This window comes from Ornithodoros turicata, unplaced genomic scaffold, assembly GCF_037126465.1.
Source record: "Ornithodoros turicata isolate Travis unplaced genomic scaffold, ASM3712646v1 Chromosome13, whole genome shotgun sequence".
NCBI classification, from domain to species: Eukaryota; Metazoa; Arthropoda; class Arachnida; order Ixodida; family Argasidae; genus Ornithodoros; species Ornithodoros turicata.
The window spans coordinates 2,259,512-2,276,820 of record NW_026999307.1 but is presented as its reverse complement, the minus strand read 5'-3'; positions in this window follow the sequence as shown (position 1 = coordinate 2,276,820).

The window sequence follows — 17,309 nt, the reverse complement described above, 5'->3', positions numbered from 1 at the left end:
ACGAACTCACTTAGTGCCGTGCATGCAATTAATACTATCAAAACTCACAAAAATCTTCTTGTGAGGCGTGCACAATACTTAGCGAGTGTCGTACAGGGTAGAGGTTACACCTTAACATTTTGCTGGGTACCTAGCCATGTCGGCATAAGTGGAAACGAGAAAGCTGACCGCGCAGCAGCCTCTGCCCAGGGAAGCGATGTCACACCTTTTGAAGTTCCCTTATGTGATCTAGTCCGTCAGTTAAAGAGAGACATTAATAAAAAAATGGCAGAACTTCTGGGAAACGCAAACAGTCAAAAGTTGCTCGATGAAAGATGAAAGTCACTGAAAATGTTAGCCAGCTGTGGGACTCGAACCCACATCTTCTGGATTAGCGGTCCAGGGCTCTACCTCATGCTCATGTTCAACAAGTTGCACACCGTAAAACCGTACATCGAAAAGTGCGTGCAACACTTACAGAGCCGACTGCACGAAGTTTTGTTTAGTCGGCTTAGATTGGGTCATTCTTTCTTGACCCATAGGCATTTGTTACAAGGAGTGGACACGCCAGAGTGCACAGAGTGTGGAGCTGACCTGTCCATTGTGCATTTACTCATTAGTTGTCCTTTTCTCTAGGTACGTCGTCAACGCCATTTTTCTTTCCTCAATGAACGCTGTGTACCTCTCCATGCAGCATTGCTGCTGGGTGATGAGGCTTTCGTTCCTTTTGATAATGTTTTTTAAGTTTTTTTAGAGATGTAGGGATCATTAATGAGTTGTAGTGTCACAGTTCTCTTTTTATGCAGAGATTTACACACCCTTTTAATATTTGAATACTTTTTTTATCCTTTTAAAACAATCAGTATATTTTTAAATTAAATGTATTTTACATATCAAAGTTTTGGCGCATTATGATCTTTGTTGTCGTTAATTGCGCCACTAAACTCCCAATCATCATGAATATCATCATGAGAAAAAAGAGGAAAGGGGTTGTGACAGGTAAACCCAGGTTGTCCCAGGTAAATGTGGAAGATGGTTCTTGTGAACGTACAGTATAAGTTTTACAGCGAAGAGCGGAATAGAGGTCTAGAAAGCCCCGCGAAACTCATTATGATCTCACATCAGCCCTCATCGGTGCCACTTGTCATAATTGTATATTTTGTGGCTGTCCTCTAACATGAATCATTCTTAATAGTGTATGTTTGATTTTTAATTTTTGTGCATGTGTGTATAATTGCTGGTTCATCGTAAACGCACTGGCTCACTACCTCACTCGAACTATGTATACCATACATTCCTGTTTGCCGCAGGGATGTCATTCCAGTGTAGAAATATGTTGTGATTCTTACATAAAAATGCTATGGTCTGGAGCATATTTAGAATGGCTGGGACTCATACTTTGTTACCACTTTAGACAGAATGACGTAGGTGCAGGCTAGCTGGTGCATAAACTCTACGACAGACAAGCTGGAGCGATGCCTAAGAGATGTAAACAACACAACACGAAGACTCAAACCTCATTGCCACTTCTGCTATACCAGATTTGCATACTGAACATGAAACAATAATTTGTTTATGTCATGAACTACAGGTATGGTGCTGCCATAAGATATGCCAGCAGCTTTTCGTATGTGCTGGTGTAAGCGCAGGCATGTGCGATATAAGTCATACCAGTCAATGAGGGGACAGGTGTATTATACTTGTTACAAAGGGAACCGGTATACTCCATACCAGTCACAGGGGGAACAGACATATTTATACCTGTGAGGATGACAGGTTTCAATGAGGTCAAACATGCAGCAGGTATGTTCCATATTTGTCGTAACGGGAACTGGTATGTTTCATACTCGTTACATTGGGAACAGGTGACATCATACTAGCATCTGATGTGGTGCATATCAGATATATTGGAAACTTATATAGGACTTTCCAGGATTTGGAGATGATGCACCAAGTTCTCAACTCGCTTTATATGCCATCTATTCAATAATCTATCTAAATTCCTGTCTTATCACCCCATCTCATCGTCATCATTTATTGTTGCTGTTGTGGTCTTACGCCAGATGCTGGATCACTTTCTCATGGAACATACGATATCACATGTTCACAAAAATGCAGAGCCAGAGAGACATACACAAAAAAATTTACAGCATAACACAGTCCCAATCATTTTGTCGTGTCCTTTTTGCTGTGTCGTCTGTTCTACAATTGTTAATTTTTGTTCGTGTGCAGTTTCTGGATTTTAAACCGCATATTGGAATGGATTGGATTGGATTAATTTCAGCCCGACTTGTGCGGACGGAAGCGGAAATCGCAGCATCGGGCGGCCTTGAGGGGATTACGATATAGTCCCTTAAAGTGACGCGACCCTCAGTCCTGCTTTTCTTTCAATGGAAGGCAGAGAACAAGTGCCCGTTCGTGGAACCCACCACTCTCCTTCCGATTCGTTTCGGTTTCAGTCTATCTACCAATGCCATGATGACGTTTCTCGGTAGGGCCAGAGCAATGTTTTGTTATACGCAGTGAGATTATCACAAAAGAAGACAGGTCTCGCATATTTAGAACCGTCAAGCGATTTCAGCGTGTCCTCCCTACCAAGCAGTCTCGTGTGAACCTTTGCTTAAACCTGATAATTATGGGAGGCGCGCGGTCTCCTGTCTTGGCGGGTAGCCTATGTACAGCATCAATGTCAGATTTAGTCAAAGCAGGAAGTTCAAGGCAAAGTGCAATACTATTGACAACTTGTAAAACATCCTCACCTGTACTAAAAGATACGCCTCTTATCTCATCATTATTACGGCGACCGTACTGTTCCAAGTCATTGATCTGTCCCTTGAGTTGACCGATTTCGAGCGCGTGTTTTGAATCAGAATCCGTAAGGGACGTCAGGTGAGAAGACATATCTTCAAATGATTTTGAATTAGTCTCAACCTTAGCCGCAAGCTCATTGTGCTGAGGTTAAGCTTGGCTTCCAAGGATTCGATTTTCTCAAGGATAGAAGTTGTTTTCTGACCATCCTTGATAATTTCTTGCATGATGGTAGACAGAGAGGGTTGCTGAATGTTTGTCGACTGTAGGGATCTTGACTTATTGGTCGTGCAGGTCGGACATATCCAAGACTCCCGCTCAGTGTTTGACATATATTTAAGCGATGTTTTGGTGATGACCACACAATTCCCAAAATTGTAAGGGTGAGCACAGCTGGAGCATCATAACAAGCAATTATCTCTTGGGAGGGACTGCATACAACTGAGACATATGTCGCTGCCGCCAGAAGCCATCTCGGCACAAACAACACAATGTGCAGTTGTGGGGAGCAAGCAGTGGGTCCGGAAACAGAAGGAAATATCAGCTTACCTATGTAAGTAACAGTGCAGACGTAACATACATGCACATCAACGCTCCCCACAAAACTGCGAGACGGCGCGGCGACACTATTCCTTTTGTAGCACCATGTCCCGGATGTTACCTCACGGGTGTTGAAGTATGTAGCAGTTCAGCCGGAAGACAGAGATATGAGGACGCTGCAACCCGTTGATTGCTGACATGTTGTAGGTATCAGATAAATCAGTAGCAGGAGAGCGGAGAGCCAGGACTTGCCAGAGCAGTTGGTGACACGTGCCTATTCTATGTACGTAACAGAGCAGATGTAAGATACGTGCACATCAACACTCCCCACAAAACTGCCCTAAACGCCCCCTGCTGACAGTTTATCAATACAAAGTCCCGGAGTTTGCAATCCAAGATCTTATATATGAGATACTCGGATGATCATACTCGCAAAGGTCATAGGCCTATAATGTGATGGTTCGACACTCACAGTCTTTTTTGGCAAGAAGATCGTGCGGGCCGACGTGAGGCATGGAGGAAGCCTCACCAGGACCAGAAAAAGGTTAAACAGCGCTGGAAGGTCGGCGCAGGGTAGTCGGCGCCGATCCTCTCCCGTTATCCCGTCTGCACTGGGATACCTCCTTCCTGGGGTTTCTCTGCTAGGATCTCCTTCCAGGCTTGAGCAATAGCTTCCGGGTGGCCACGACTCGTCTTCTTCGCTTCCAAACGTTCGGCGGCTAGTCTTCTTTTCTCGCGGTAGAAGAGTCGCTGAAACCTAGGGTACTGGTGCTTCCCCTCCCGCTTTCCAGAGCCCCTCTCCCTCTGCCCTTCAGGACGGCTTGGATGTTCTGGACGAGGATGTCTGGGCCTTATCAAACTCACTACCCAGTAGTCCAGATCTGCGTAACTAATGTCACCACAAAGTGCATTATGAATTATCCTTTTCAGTTCCCTAGACCCTGCCTGCGTAGTGCCAATAGCACAATAATCTCATGGGATTCCTCTCAGGCGCAACAAGGTGCCTTCTTCTCTGATAGGGCTACGTGACAAAGGATCCGCAGAACACGTGGCCCAGGAGTCAATCCCACTATCAGGGTCGTAACCCTTGCTCACTATCCTGTCCCCCTATAAAGCACTGTGGGAGCGACATAAGTCATTGGAGCTACCGCAGATGCCCTCATACTCACCACCATCCAACACGAATTCCGCTATAGCCTCAGTTAGGACGGACATATTACCGACCGTTGATTCTTCAATGCTCATCTGCAACCACCGGGTAATCTCAAATGAATCAGGCTCTTCTGGCAAGGTAGTAACAGAAGTAATCTCAGCTGGAGCTGGACACTCCTCACCAGGTGGCGACACTTTTTTAGGCCTTCCACCCACTTCCGTTTCGTAGGCCTCCATCCCGGTATCCACGGTCTCCATACCACCCACCGGGTTCTCAAGCACCACGTGCTCGCATCTCTGCTAGCTCCGGTAGCTTCTGCTCCTGGCACCTCGCTAGCCTCAGGGTCACCAGGAGCGAAGCCTTCCTCCATGACCATCGCCGGCAGAATGAAACAGTGCACTAGCAGTCGCCTCGAGACTGCTTCCTGAAGTAGCAGTCCCCCTGCTTGTGGATTGCTGGGATGACAAGTCCGTCCTCGCAGATGGTGTACACTTTCATCTGTAGCCTTATCACCAGCAATATCGCGCTCACTGCGAAGCTCCGCAATCAAGGTATGATACACGTCCGACCTCCTCTTGTACTTGATCTGCTCAGCTGTATGTGTTGCAAATACATCCGCTAAAGGCTGATTAATAAACTTCGGAGGAGATGGTCCTGTCACCAAATCTAACTCCCTAGTAGCTAGCAACACCAGTTCCTCTCTTGTCCACCGCCTACTAACCCTGCCTACGACAATATTAGCGTTAGCTATTACCCGGGCACATACCTTTAAGTGCAACGCAATTCCCATTTTCTTGTATATTTTATGGCAATTAGGGCATACAGCAACCTCCGCAGGACCCGTCGCCAGACGTGCTGACATGACTAGCGGTTTAAACCCACTACCTGCGGTAGCCAATAAACTAAATTCCAGGTCAAAACCTCTATCAAGGCAACGTGATCTAACACGAATCTTGCTCGTGGAAGAAGGGGACTCGAAAAAGCCACAAGAACACAGCAGACATTCAACATACAATATCCCTAGTCCTAACAAGCGCAATATTCGTAAGCACACTAATACTAATACTACAATATACTCAAGAAGTGCAGTCTGGTGGGAACAAAGTAACGAAAAAAAAAAGATTGGATACCAACCTGTACAGCGAAAGATTAGGTTGGTGAAGGAGTCCCACCAGACTGCAGATCTTGGTTAGGTGAGCACTTCTTATATAGTTGATCCAGGAGTACGTTGATTGGTGGATCCGATGTACAATATTCAAATGCGGCATAGTGGCGCCACCTTCCGTCACCTGAGGCGACACTAAGCGGGCACTGTATGTACTACGAGAGGCGTCGGGCGCCCTCTATTGGCGAAGCGGAGGAGCTTTCAGTTCATGAAGTGTCTCATGCCGTGATGTACCCTTAAGTGTGGTCAATATTGCCGCACAGTTCCGTCGCACTTGGGACATCGTATGGACGAAAAAAAGAAGCCAGTTCCACGGGCACCACCAGGCTGCACCAAAGTTCAGTAGCGGCCGGCGCTCCCAGTCGCCGCCGCCAGGATCGCCGTCTTCTTGTGGTCTCCAGTCTCCTTGTGTCCGGATCAACCTGTACAGCGAACGTTGTAAGATTATGTTGGTGAAGGGGTTCCACCAGACTGCCCAATGAAAACAGATAATTCTTACTTCCGCCTATCACTCGTTTTTGAATACATTGTATTACAAAAACATGGTGGGACCGATTCTAGGCCGTCCTTTGTGCGATTGGGTTACCGAAAGCAGATTATTCTTACTCCCGCCTATCACTCGTTTTTCAATGGATTATGTTACAGAAACATGGCGGAAATGAAACGTGGTCGTCCTTTGGCGCAATGAGCTAGCTACATGAATTTGACACCAGCTTCCGGGCAAAAGGCTCCCCCCCACCGCCACACACACTGGCCTACGCAACTACTTTGCCACTTACTTCGACGTAAAAGCAGGATGGACAGGGCACGTACATAGCACCTCTATGTGTCGTCTTTCGTCCGGCGCCGCCTCGGCTAGCGTTTCCTCGCGAAAGTCGCCCAGGGGTCAGGGAGCGGCAGGCCAAAGGCTATCCCCACCTCCGCCACACACACTGGCCCACGTGACTACTCCGCCACCTACTACGACGCCACCTGGACGGACCGGACGACACGTGCATCGCAGAATCAAGTGTGTTTGCCCTAGCTGCTTTGCACCCCCGTGTGCCGCCCTCCTTCCGGCGCCGCCTCGTCTGACGTTTCCCACGAAGTCGCCCAGGGGCAGAGAGGAGATGGTGCCAAAGGCCCTCCACTACCACCGCAAACCACACTGGCCTCGCAACTACTCCGCCACCTACTACGCACTCCAGGACAAGACGACAGAAAGATTATTCTTACTCCCGCCTATCACTCGTTTTTCAATGGATTGTATTACAGAAACATGGTGGGAATGAAACGTGGTCGTCCTTTGTGTCAATGAGCTACCGAAAGCAGATTATTCTTACCCTCGTCTATCACTCTTTTTTTCAATGGATTGTATTACAGAAACATGGTGGGAATGAAACGTGGTCGTCCTTTGCGTCAGTGAGCTACCGAAAGCAGATTATTCTTACTCCCGCCTATCACTCTTTTTTCAATGGATTCTATTACAGAAACATGGTGGGAATGAAAGGTGGTCGTCCTTTGCGTCAGTGAGCGACCGAAAGCAGATTATTCTTACTCCCGCCTATCACTCTTTTTTCAATGGATTCGATTACAGAAACATGGTGGGAATGAAACGTGGTCGTCCTTTGCGTTAGTGAGCGACCGAAAGCAGATTATTCTTACTCCCGCCTATCACTCTTTTTTCAATGGATTGTATTACAGAAACATGGTGGGAATGAAACGTGGTCGTCCTTTGTGTCAATGAGCTACCCAAAGCAGATTATTCTTACCCTCGTCTATCACTCTTTTTTTCAATGGATTGTATTACAGAAACATGGTGGGAACGAAACGTGGTCGTCCTTTGCGTCAGTGAGCTACCGAAAGCAGATTATTCTTACTCCCGCCTATCACTCTTTTTTCAATGGATTCTATTACAGAAACATGGTGGGAATGAAACGTGGTCGTCCTTTGTGTCAATGAGCTACCGAAAGCAGATTATTCTTACCCTCGTCTATCACTCTTTTTTTCAATGGATTGTATTACAGAAACATGGTGGGAATGAAACGTGGTCGTCCTTTGCGTCAGTGAGCTACCGAAAGCAGATTATTCTTACTCCCGCCTATCACTCTTTTTTCAATGGATTCTATTACAGAAACATGGTGGGAATGAAACGTGGTCGTCCTTTGCGTCAGTGAGCGACCGAAAGCAGATTATTCTTACTCCCGCCTATCACTCTTTTTTCAATGGATTGTATTACAGAAACATGGTGGGAATGAAACGTGGTCGTCCTTTGCGTCAGTGAGCTACCGAAAGCAGATTATTCTTACTCCCGCCTATCACTCTTTTTTCAATGGATTGTATTACAGAAACATGGTGGGAATGAAACGTGGTCGTCCTTTGTGTCAATGAGCTACCGAAAGCAGATTATTCTTATTCCCGTCTATCACTCTTTTTTTCAATGGATTGTATTACAGAAACATGGTGGGAATGAAACGTGGTCGTCCTTTGCGTCAGTGAGCTAAGGAATTGTTTATTAGACCCGAAAGCAGATTATTCTTACTCCCGCCTATCATTCTTTTTTCAATGGATTGTATTACAGACACATGGTGGGAATGAAACGTAGTCGTCCTTTGCGTCAGTGAGCTACCGAAAGCAGATTATTCTTACTCCCGCCTATCACTCTTTTTTCAATGGATTGTATTACAGAAACATGGTGGGAACGAAACGTGGTTGTCCTTTGCGTCAGTAAGCTATTGATTCGTTTATTCGAGATTTCTCCACTTGGTAGGAGGCTACCAACAAACCAGCAACTGTACAACAATGAACAAGATCAAAAACCTATCATTAACAAATAACCGTCAGCCTAGGACCCCATAATGGGGCGGCCTTCGGCATAATGAGTTGCCCGATTGAACACCCTCCACACGGTCGATGTCCCCCCAAGAGCACACACACACAAGAGTTTCAAGTCACTTTTTGTCAGTCCTAGATTTAACACGTCTCTGGCAGATTCCCTACACCACACACCTCTGTATGACACAGTCAATGACGTCACCCACGGTGTCGTCAGGCGGTCGCCTTGCACTGAACGCAGGAGGTCCTCAGTCGAATAATAGTCCACCTTCTGTTGATGCATCGTCCGGAGTGACGTTGAACCCGAGACCACTTGGGCATCAACAATGACTGACACGTCCCCTCTATGCAGCACTAGATCCGGCTTCCGGCGTCCCTGCGACGTCAAGATGGTTGGTTCTTTCAGAACCTGCCACCCCTGCTGCTGTAGACGGTTGGCCGCTAGATTGACCAGGGCGTCGTGACGTTTGACCCTGGCACAATGGCTGCGGTGACAGAGCTGCACCACATGGGTTAATGTCTCAGTAATCGGTTGCCGGGTACCCGGCAACAAACAGCCCGCTCGACATGCTCTCTCCAGGCTACGTCCCCTCGAAGCCCTTGACCTTGTGGGCAACGCATTTATTTTGCTCCGAACAGCATCAAGGAAGGCCGCTCCTGTCATCAATCGGGTGCCATCCGTGACCCAGGAATGCACGAAGGGGACTTTCCTGCATTCCCTCAGACTAGTCCCATCAGTCGAGAGATGGAGCCTCCTGGCCCAGTAATCCTGTTGCTGTTTTACCGTATAGAGACTGTCACCATCTCTGTTAAGAGAACGCTGGGCTCTTGTAAGGTCTGCCTGGATCGCAGGAACAGCTACTGCCTCACGGAAGACCATCTCCCCGCTGTCGGCAAGTTGTTGCAACCTTGAAAGACGCAGCCTCGGAATTAGAAGCTCAAGACATGGGACACCAAGGCCCCCGTCCCTACAGGCTGCATAGTAATAACCCAGAGGCGTATCGTGGGGTAGGTGAAGCCACTGCCGAAGCGCCTTACGCGTCTCCGCATCCAGTCTTCGCACAAGGCTCACTGACGTCTTCCCCATGGACAATTTATAGTAGATCCTCGGCATCAGGAATGTCTTCAGAATGTACATGCGCTGTTGCGGCTTCAAGGGTGCCCCTTGCAGCCGATGGAGGAGGCTGCTCAGTGCCTGGCAGCCCTGCACTTCCACTCCTTCCACTGTATGTGTCAGGCCCAGATAACGCCATTCATCCGTAGTACCGGTAACTGGAAGGGGCACTCCATTCATGTAGAATAGGTCACCGTTAATCTTTACTTTCTTTTCTCGTCGAGACGGCACCATGGATAGGGTTAGGCACTTCGCAACTCCAAACTCTAAGCCACGGGGGGCGAAGAAGTCCACTGCTCGGTCAAGAAGCAGCTGTAAACCCTGCTTGGTTGCAGCCACCAACACAAGATCATCTGCAGATGCTAGTGCATTAACACGAGACTGGCCCAGTTGAAATCCTATTATATCCGGCAGGCTCTCGAGGAATTCATCGACTACCAAATTAAATAGGTAGGGAGACAAAGGGTCTCCCTGTCGTACTCCTCGGCTCGGTGTTACTGTCGTGGTCACTCCTCCTGAAGAAATGATGGTCTCATTCTTCGCGTACAGGTGGCCCAGGTATTCTCGAAAGTCCGGAGGAAACCCTGCCCTGATGACCGCGGCTCTGATTGCTGGGGTAGAAACCATATCAAAAGCCTTTCGCAGGTCCAATGTTGCCATATGCAAAGGGGAGAGACGCCTTCCGGACGCCGTTATAAGCGCCTGCAGGAGAACAAGGTTCTCTGCGAATCCGTCACTACTAACGAATCCTCTTTGCTTGGGATTTAGATAACAAGCCCGGGCAATCCTCTTCGCTAGAACACTGTGAAGCAGCCTCAATAAAACTGGCGTGATCGATATAGGTCGATACTGAGACGGTGACAGGGGATGCTGCGTCTTTGGTACAAAGGTGACCCTCGCCCTTGTCATGTACTCCGGCAGCCTCCGGGTCTTCATCAGGAGATTACAAATGAGGGCAAGTACCACTGCCGGTAGCCTCCTCAGGTCCTTTGCTCTGAACCCGTCAGGACCTGGGGCCGTCTCTCTTCTCGGAAGATTTCCTTTAATCTCCGAAACTGTGACAGGGACCCAAAGTTCCGGCTTAACCACTCCCTCCAAAGCGGGACCCAGGGGCTCACTAAGTGCAGGTGCGGTAAAAGTGGCCACCCAATATGCCACAAAATTCAGGTCGTTACGATCCTGGTCCTCACGTGGTCCATCCAAGATATGGTGCGCACACGCCCTTCTATTCTTGAGATACAAGGTTTAGGTCCGAGCATAGCCCCTCCGGCGCTGCCTTCTCTTGCTCTGGGTCGGCCGCGATGCAGGATTCCGGCGAGGCCCAAACACTCTTCGGGGAACCTACCCCGTCAAAAAAAGAAAGCATATTATTCTTACTCCCGCCTATCACTCGTTTTTCAATGGATTGTATTACAAAAACATGGTGGGAATGAAACGTGGTCGTCCTTTGTGTCAATGAGCTATTGAGAACTTTTATTAGGAAAGCATTCCCCCGAGAGGGCGGGGTACCCAATTACAGGCAACGGTCCTGTGGCCACAGGGCATGCAAGATATGCTACAAACAATTCCCGCGTACAACAAACACACGCGTTACAAGGAGATCCCACGCGGTACAATAGAATTAAGGTGCGTACAAGGGGTCTCCAGGGGAGGGGTCTTCAGGCCGCACAAAGATCGTTGATGCGGCGGGTGGTCGCACTCTTAAAAGTCCTCCATGCTCTAACAGTGCCCTCCAAGACCTTGATTGTAGCGATCTTCAACTGTCCCTTGGACACACCCAGGCTTAGCAGGGAGGAGGCTGACTCGGAGGCCCAGAAACCGCGGAAGGAGGCTGTCGCAGAAGTGAAGTGGACGGGCGTCTCGGGAGGAGAGGAGGCCCTCAGCAGGTCAGCAATCTCAGTGGTGTTGTATACGGCTGCCTTCTCCCGGTGCAAGGTGTTGAGAGCTCGTCCACAACCGACGACCTGGACATCAACGACGTGGACCTCACCATGGCCATATAAGATGAGGTCCGGTTTTCGTAGTCCTTGGGAAGTGGGCAGATGGCGTTCACGTTGCCACGTGCCAGCCCTTTCTTCTCAGACAGGAGGCGAGGTAGATAGCCACCCCGTCATGACGGCGGTGCCTGGAGCCATTGGACGTAGGGCAGTGCTGGACTGCGTGAGCCAGGGTCTCAACGGCTGCGCAGCCCGCACGGCATCGGCGATCCTCCTCAGGGCGACCTCTCGACGACCGGGGCCTGGTGGGGACCACGTTGGCACGTACTTTCAAGATGTCAATGAAGTCCCTCCCAGTCACCAGGGACGATCCGTCAGTCACCCAACCGTGGACGAAGGGGACGGCCGCGGCACCTCGGAGACCTCTGCCGTCGACACAGGTGCTGAGTTCCTAGCCCAGTATGAGCGGACTTGAGGGGCTGTCGTTAACATGATGCCGTCCCAGGTTGCAGCTCGACGAGCTCAGGCGCACTCGGAGCGCATCGGAGGAAGATGGAACGCTTGCGTAGCGGCATCCCAGGTGCACGAAGAGAGGCTCTCCAGGCGCGCCAGGCGGAGACGGGGTACTTGAGTGATGAGCGCCGGGACACCAAGGCCACCGTCCCGATGGGAAGCATGGTAGAAAGGGACTGGCGTGTCGAGAGGAAGCTTGAGCCATCACCGCATCGCTGCGCGGGTGAGGACATCCAACTCGTAGAGCAGGCGGAGAGTGCAGCTACCCAAGACCAGACGATGGAGCAGACGTCGCTGGATGAAACTCCGCAGGATAACGAGACGTTGCTGAGGTTTTAGTGGGGCGCTAGTGGTCCTTGCCAGCAGTGTCCGGAGATCCTCCACTGGTGTAGAGGGACGGTGACAAGAAGTATTCAAGGCCACCCCCAGATATTGCCATTCTGCAGCGGTGGAGGAGGCCGGAAGGACTTGGTTGTGGAGCTGGAAGGGCACAGTCCGGACCACACACTTTTTGTCTTTTCCGGACGCCACCAGAGAAAGGGTCCTACATTTAGCAATATTGAACGAGAGCCCACGTGGTACAGCTTGGGACAAAATTTAGGAACACCGGTGTCTCGCATTTGTCCATTGGGGTGACACCCAAGCAGCCAACAGGAGCGGACACACATACAAGGAGATGGACAGAATAACCGGTCACCCGTGTCTTATTTGAGCTCCCCTTGATAGCTAGCACGAGACCGCTGTGATGAAGAAATACGCAAGTGCTGTGTTCCGTAAACTTTTGTCCCAAGCTGTACTAAGTAGGCTTCGGCTAAGTTGAGGAGCTGCTGGAGACCCGGCTCAGATGAAGCGAACAATACTAAGTCATCAGCAAACGCCATACAATTGATGTTGACAGTTCCCAAGGGCACACCCACATGTTGAGGTAAACTTTGGAGGAGGCCATCTAGTACAAAATTAAAAATGGCCGGGCTTAGAGGGTCGCCCTGGAGCACACCACATGAGGGCGAGATGGCTCTCTTAAAGGTGCCGGTCTTTAGGGTTGTTCGAGAACCAAGGATATAGGCGCTCCACGTATGAGACCAGGAGAGCAGGGAAACCCGTCCTCCTCGCGGATGTGACAGAGTCGAATGGCTTGCGCAGGTACAGGGTCGCCATATACAGAGAGCGGCAGCGGCGGTGAGCTTCTTTGATGATGGAGTGCAGGATGAAGACATTCACCGCACACCCATCCACTGCTGAGAAGGCTCTCTGTTGCTCCGTAAAAGGGCAGGCCAGTCGCAGGCGGTTGGCGAGGACTCGGTGGAAAAGGCGCAGGAGGATCGGGGGGATGGTGATGGGTCTGAATTCACCTGGGCTGCTGGGCAGAGGCACCTTGGGGATAAATACTGTCCTCACTTCGTGGAGGTATTCGGGCACATCACCTGCCACAAGAAATAAGTTCAGGATAATAACCAAGAAGGTCACTGGGATGGCCCTGAGGTCGGTGAGGGAGACACCATCTGGTCCGGGTGCTGTTGAGCCTTTAGGGAACGCAGCAGTTATTTCCTGAGCTACGATGGGCTCAATGAGGTCTGTAATTTCGGGCTTGGCAGAGGACTCGACAGGCTCTTGCAGGTCAGGCGGTGCCGGGGCCATGAGCCTCGACCAAAAGTCCAGGAAGGAGACAGGGTCCCCCGGAGGCTCAGCGGGGGCCCATCTAACACATGCCGGGCGCAGGAGCGCCGATTTTTGCGAAATAGGTCCTGAGTTTTAGCATACTCCATTCGTCTACGGATCTTCCGGGTGGTGCGAGTAATCGGGCGAGGCCGGGGTCCAACAGTGCTGATTGGCCTGTGCGGCAGCAGGTCCCGCAGAAATGAGTCCAGCTGGTGGAGAAACCCGCATCCCTCGGCCGCCAGCTGGACAATGGCTCGAAGAGATGCTTGTCGTGGTCCGACCCCGAGCTCGGGGAGATAGGTAATCGCCCGACAACTCGGCGACGGCTGGAGTAAGGGTGGCCAGGGCGGGAACCATCGAAGAGGGCGTTGGAGGAGGCCTGGGAGAAGATCCAGTTTGAGAAGAAGCTGCTTCAGACGAGAGGCTCTCTGGTGAGCCCACGTGGAGAGGAGTAGCCATGGGAGACCGGCGTGCCTGAGCATCAATCTCAGGCGGTTCCTCGGGGACAGGGGTACGCTGGGACCCTACTGGAGAGGCAGCGCGCAGCATCTCTAGGGCCGCTGAAACCCTGGAGCGGTGGTTAGTTGTTCTACTGATGCCCTTGATTCCCTCAAGGGTACGCTGAGGGAAGGCGTCAACCAGGCCCATGTTGATGAAGCGGGAGCCCGCCAGGGTGAGCTCGGCCTCTTTGAAGGCAAGAAGTTGCAACTCTTCGTCGCTCCAACGCGGGCGTGTCCTCCTGGTGTCGACAGCCAGGTCCGCCTCCAGGGGGTGGGCGCGCCGCATGTGCTGTCCCAGTCCGTTGGCCGTCCGCAAACAAGACTCCGGCTCCTGGGAGTCGCATGTCGTCCGACATCCTGACACTTGAAGAAGAAGGGACACTATCTGCTGCTGGCACATTTCTTGATGAAGAGGGTACCGCCAAGTTCATTCCGGGATGGCGCCAATTATGGTGGGCACGCAAGCCTTGCGACGAAGCACAGCGTCGACCACAAATTGAACAGATGAAGAGAGTAGGCACAGAGATCATCACTGGATTAGTTAATACATGATCTACACTTGGATCAACAACAGTATTAGTCGCAGGGGCCGGACACCTGTCCCACTAGAGGCTGGTCAGGTTCAACTTGAACCTGATTGCGGTGAGTAAGTCTTATATGCTGCGCCAGACCGCGCTCAGTCCTGAAGGATGCAGAGAACCATGATGGCCCAAGCCCGTCACCAACTAGGCTGTTGGACCCGCAAACGCGGCGGCGGCGAAGCAAAAACACACTTGTTGAGACTTCGCGCCAACAGACCGGCACCGAGGGCAAAAACTTCGGCGCTAAGCACGTCAGCACCTAAGTACCTGAACCGACTTTTGCCACCTGATATGCAAGATATCAGGGCCCGGGGGACACCACGTGGAGGTATCGGTCAGGATTGGTCCCCTACCTGAATTTGCCACGAAAGCGAACCTTCGGGCTGAAGGTGGGAGAACCCACCACCTACTCTCGACACAGCCGGTCTCCTCCAGTAGACAGCCAACTCATAGTCGTTTCCTACTCCTCTTGCCAGGGGACCAGTACCCCCCCCCCCCAGAGGCACGGTGGGGCCAGTCCACTAGGACAATACAGAGCGTACTCTGACTTGGTCAATGCGCCATCGCCTGCCCGGACACCGCGTAAATGAGGCCGCACCGGCTTCGCCAACTACACCACTCTCCGGAACCATCCTGGCGGAGAAGTCCCTCCACAGGTCCTCAGTGAGTGTACTCCGCCTCGACCGTGCCCGTTCCTACCCTAAGGCGTACTGAGACACAGTGTCACCATTTGCTGCTCACCGCAACCTTGACGAACGTACTCCCAACAGGGCTGGCCCTTCCCGCAGGCCCACCATGGGTGTACCGCGCGAGTGGGAAAAGGGTGCACCCCTTCCCCGGCGAACCGGGACCTCCCAGCTGTGCTGGTAGACCTAGGCCAAGCCAAGGTCCTTGTCAAGTGTCATTGGGACCCCTTCTAAAGGCATTTGGGGACCCTCTCACTGCGGCCTGGGCCGACTTATCGGTAGGTGGGGCTGCATCCGCATATTACGGCCTGAGGGAAACCCAGGAAGACCCCAGGCGACTCCACCGGTGCCCGTGCGCCTAGCGCCACGTGACACAAGTCCTGAAACGGCTCAGGATGATCAGGCTCCCTATAAGAGCACTCGCCGACAGATATGCAACATCACCTTTGGTTAACCTATGTTTCTTGGCCAAGGCCCGCGTGCCCTCGGACGTCATTGAACGAGCGCCCAAAGCGAATCCGTAGGACTCAACCTGTTTACCCGGGAAACATTCCTCCAGTACACTGTACTTTTCACCCTTCTCTCGATTGCGATCGGCGAGAGTCTGAGGGTTAGAATCCCAGGCAATGACAACGTCAATGACTCGGACCAGGTCTTTCTCCACCATCACATTGTCAGGCCTAAGGCGTTGCCCTTTTGCCTGCTACACCTTCTCCGTGGTTATAGCGACATCTGAGTTCCTCTTTTCGATCAAGCGAATGAGCTGGCGTTCGATGTAGCTGTGTCTCTCTACCCTTGACAAGTGTACACTTGGGCAGATCTGCAGTATGTGCTTTGCCGTTTCCTCCTCCTTCCCACACCTTTGGCACAGACGGGCCGCTGGATCGTGTGAGTGCTTATTGCTAAGCACTCGGGTTGGATAGAGGTTTGATCGTAGTCGCAGGTCGCGGATGCGATCACCATCCGAGAGATATTTAGCTCCTGTACGGAGCCACCCGTTGCCGAGTGTATCCCGTCGGTGGGCGAACAGACCCGAAGTCTTGTAACGTTCGAGCGCCCTCTCTGTGCGGTCTGCTTTGGCTTGCACAACTGCTGAGTTGAGACACTTGGCGGCAGTGTTTACAACCATAGTTTTTGGTGCTCTATGGTGTAAGTCGCTTTTGCGCCAAAAACCTCCAATTATCATCCTCATCATCAGTTGATGGCAGTGATGCCGTGAGGAACCCCCGGCTTCTCATGAAGCTTGGAGGGGTGTTCTACCAGGCCGTCACTATAGACAGCATCCACGAAGGGATGCGCGAGGCGGAGCATGCGCGCCATGGCATTCAATTGGTTGGTGCAGGCAACCTCCTCTAGGTCCGGCACAGCTAGGCCACCCTCACAGGCAGGCAGGTGGAGCATCGCTGACGGGAAGCCTTGGGGGAGCTTCATGATCTCCTTAATCCGTACTCGGTACTTTTTACTCGCGTTTGGTGCGTACTGTCTCACTGACAGGATGTTAGACAGTGAGTACAACACCATTGGAATCACCACCGTGTTTATGCAATGAACCTTCTGAAACGGCTTCAAAGCTGCCTTCCGAAAAAGGCCGAACACTTGGTCGGCTCTCGTCTCATCGATAGAGGGAGACTTGTTGACAGGGAGATTCAGACCAAGGTATTTGACCGGGGTCCCTTTCGGGAGCGGTCGCACCTTCTCTCCTGCAACGTTCACGGCTGGAATGTCGTACTTAAACCACTTATCCGAGCCGCTATATCTCCACCCGTAATACTGCGGTTTCTTTGTGTTAAGCTTTAGATGGACGCTGCCCAAATAGCTCTCTGTCGCTCGAATGAGACTTCGGAGGCCCTCGAAACTGTC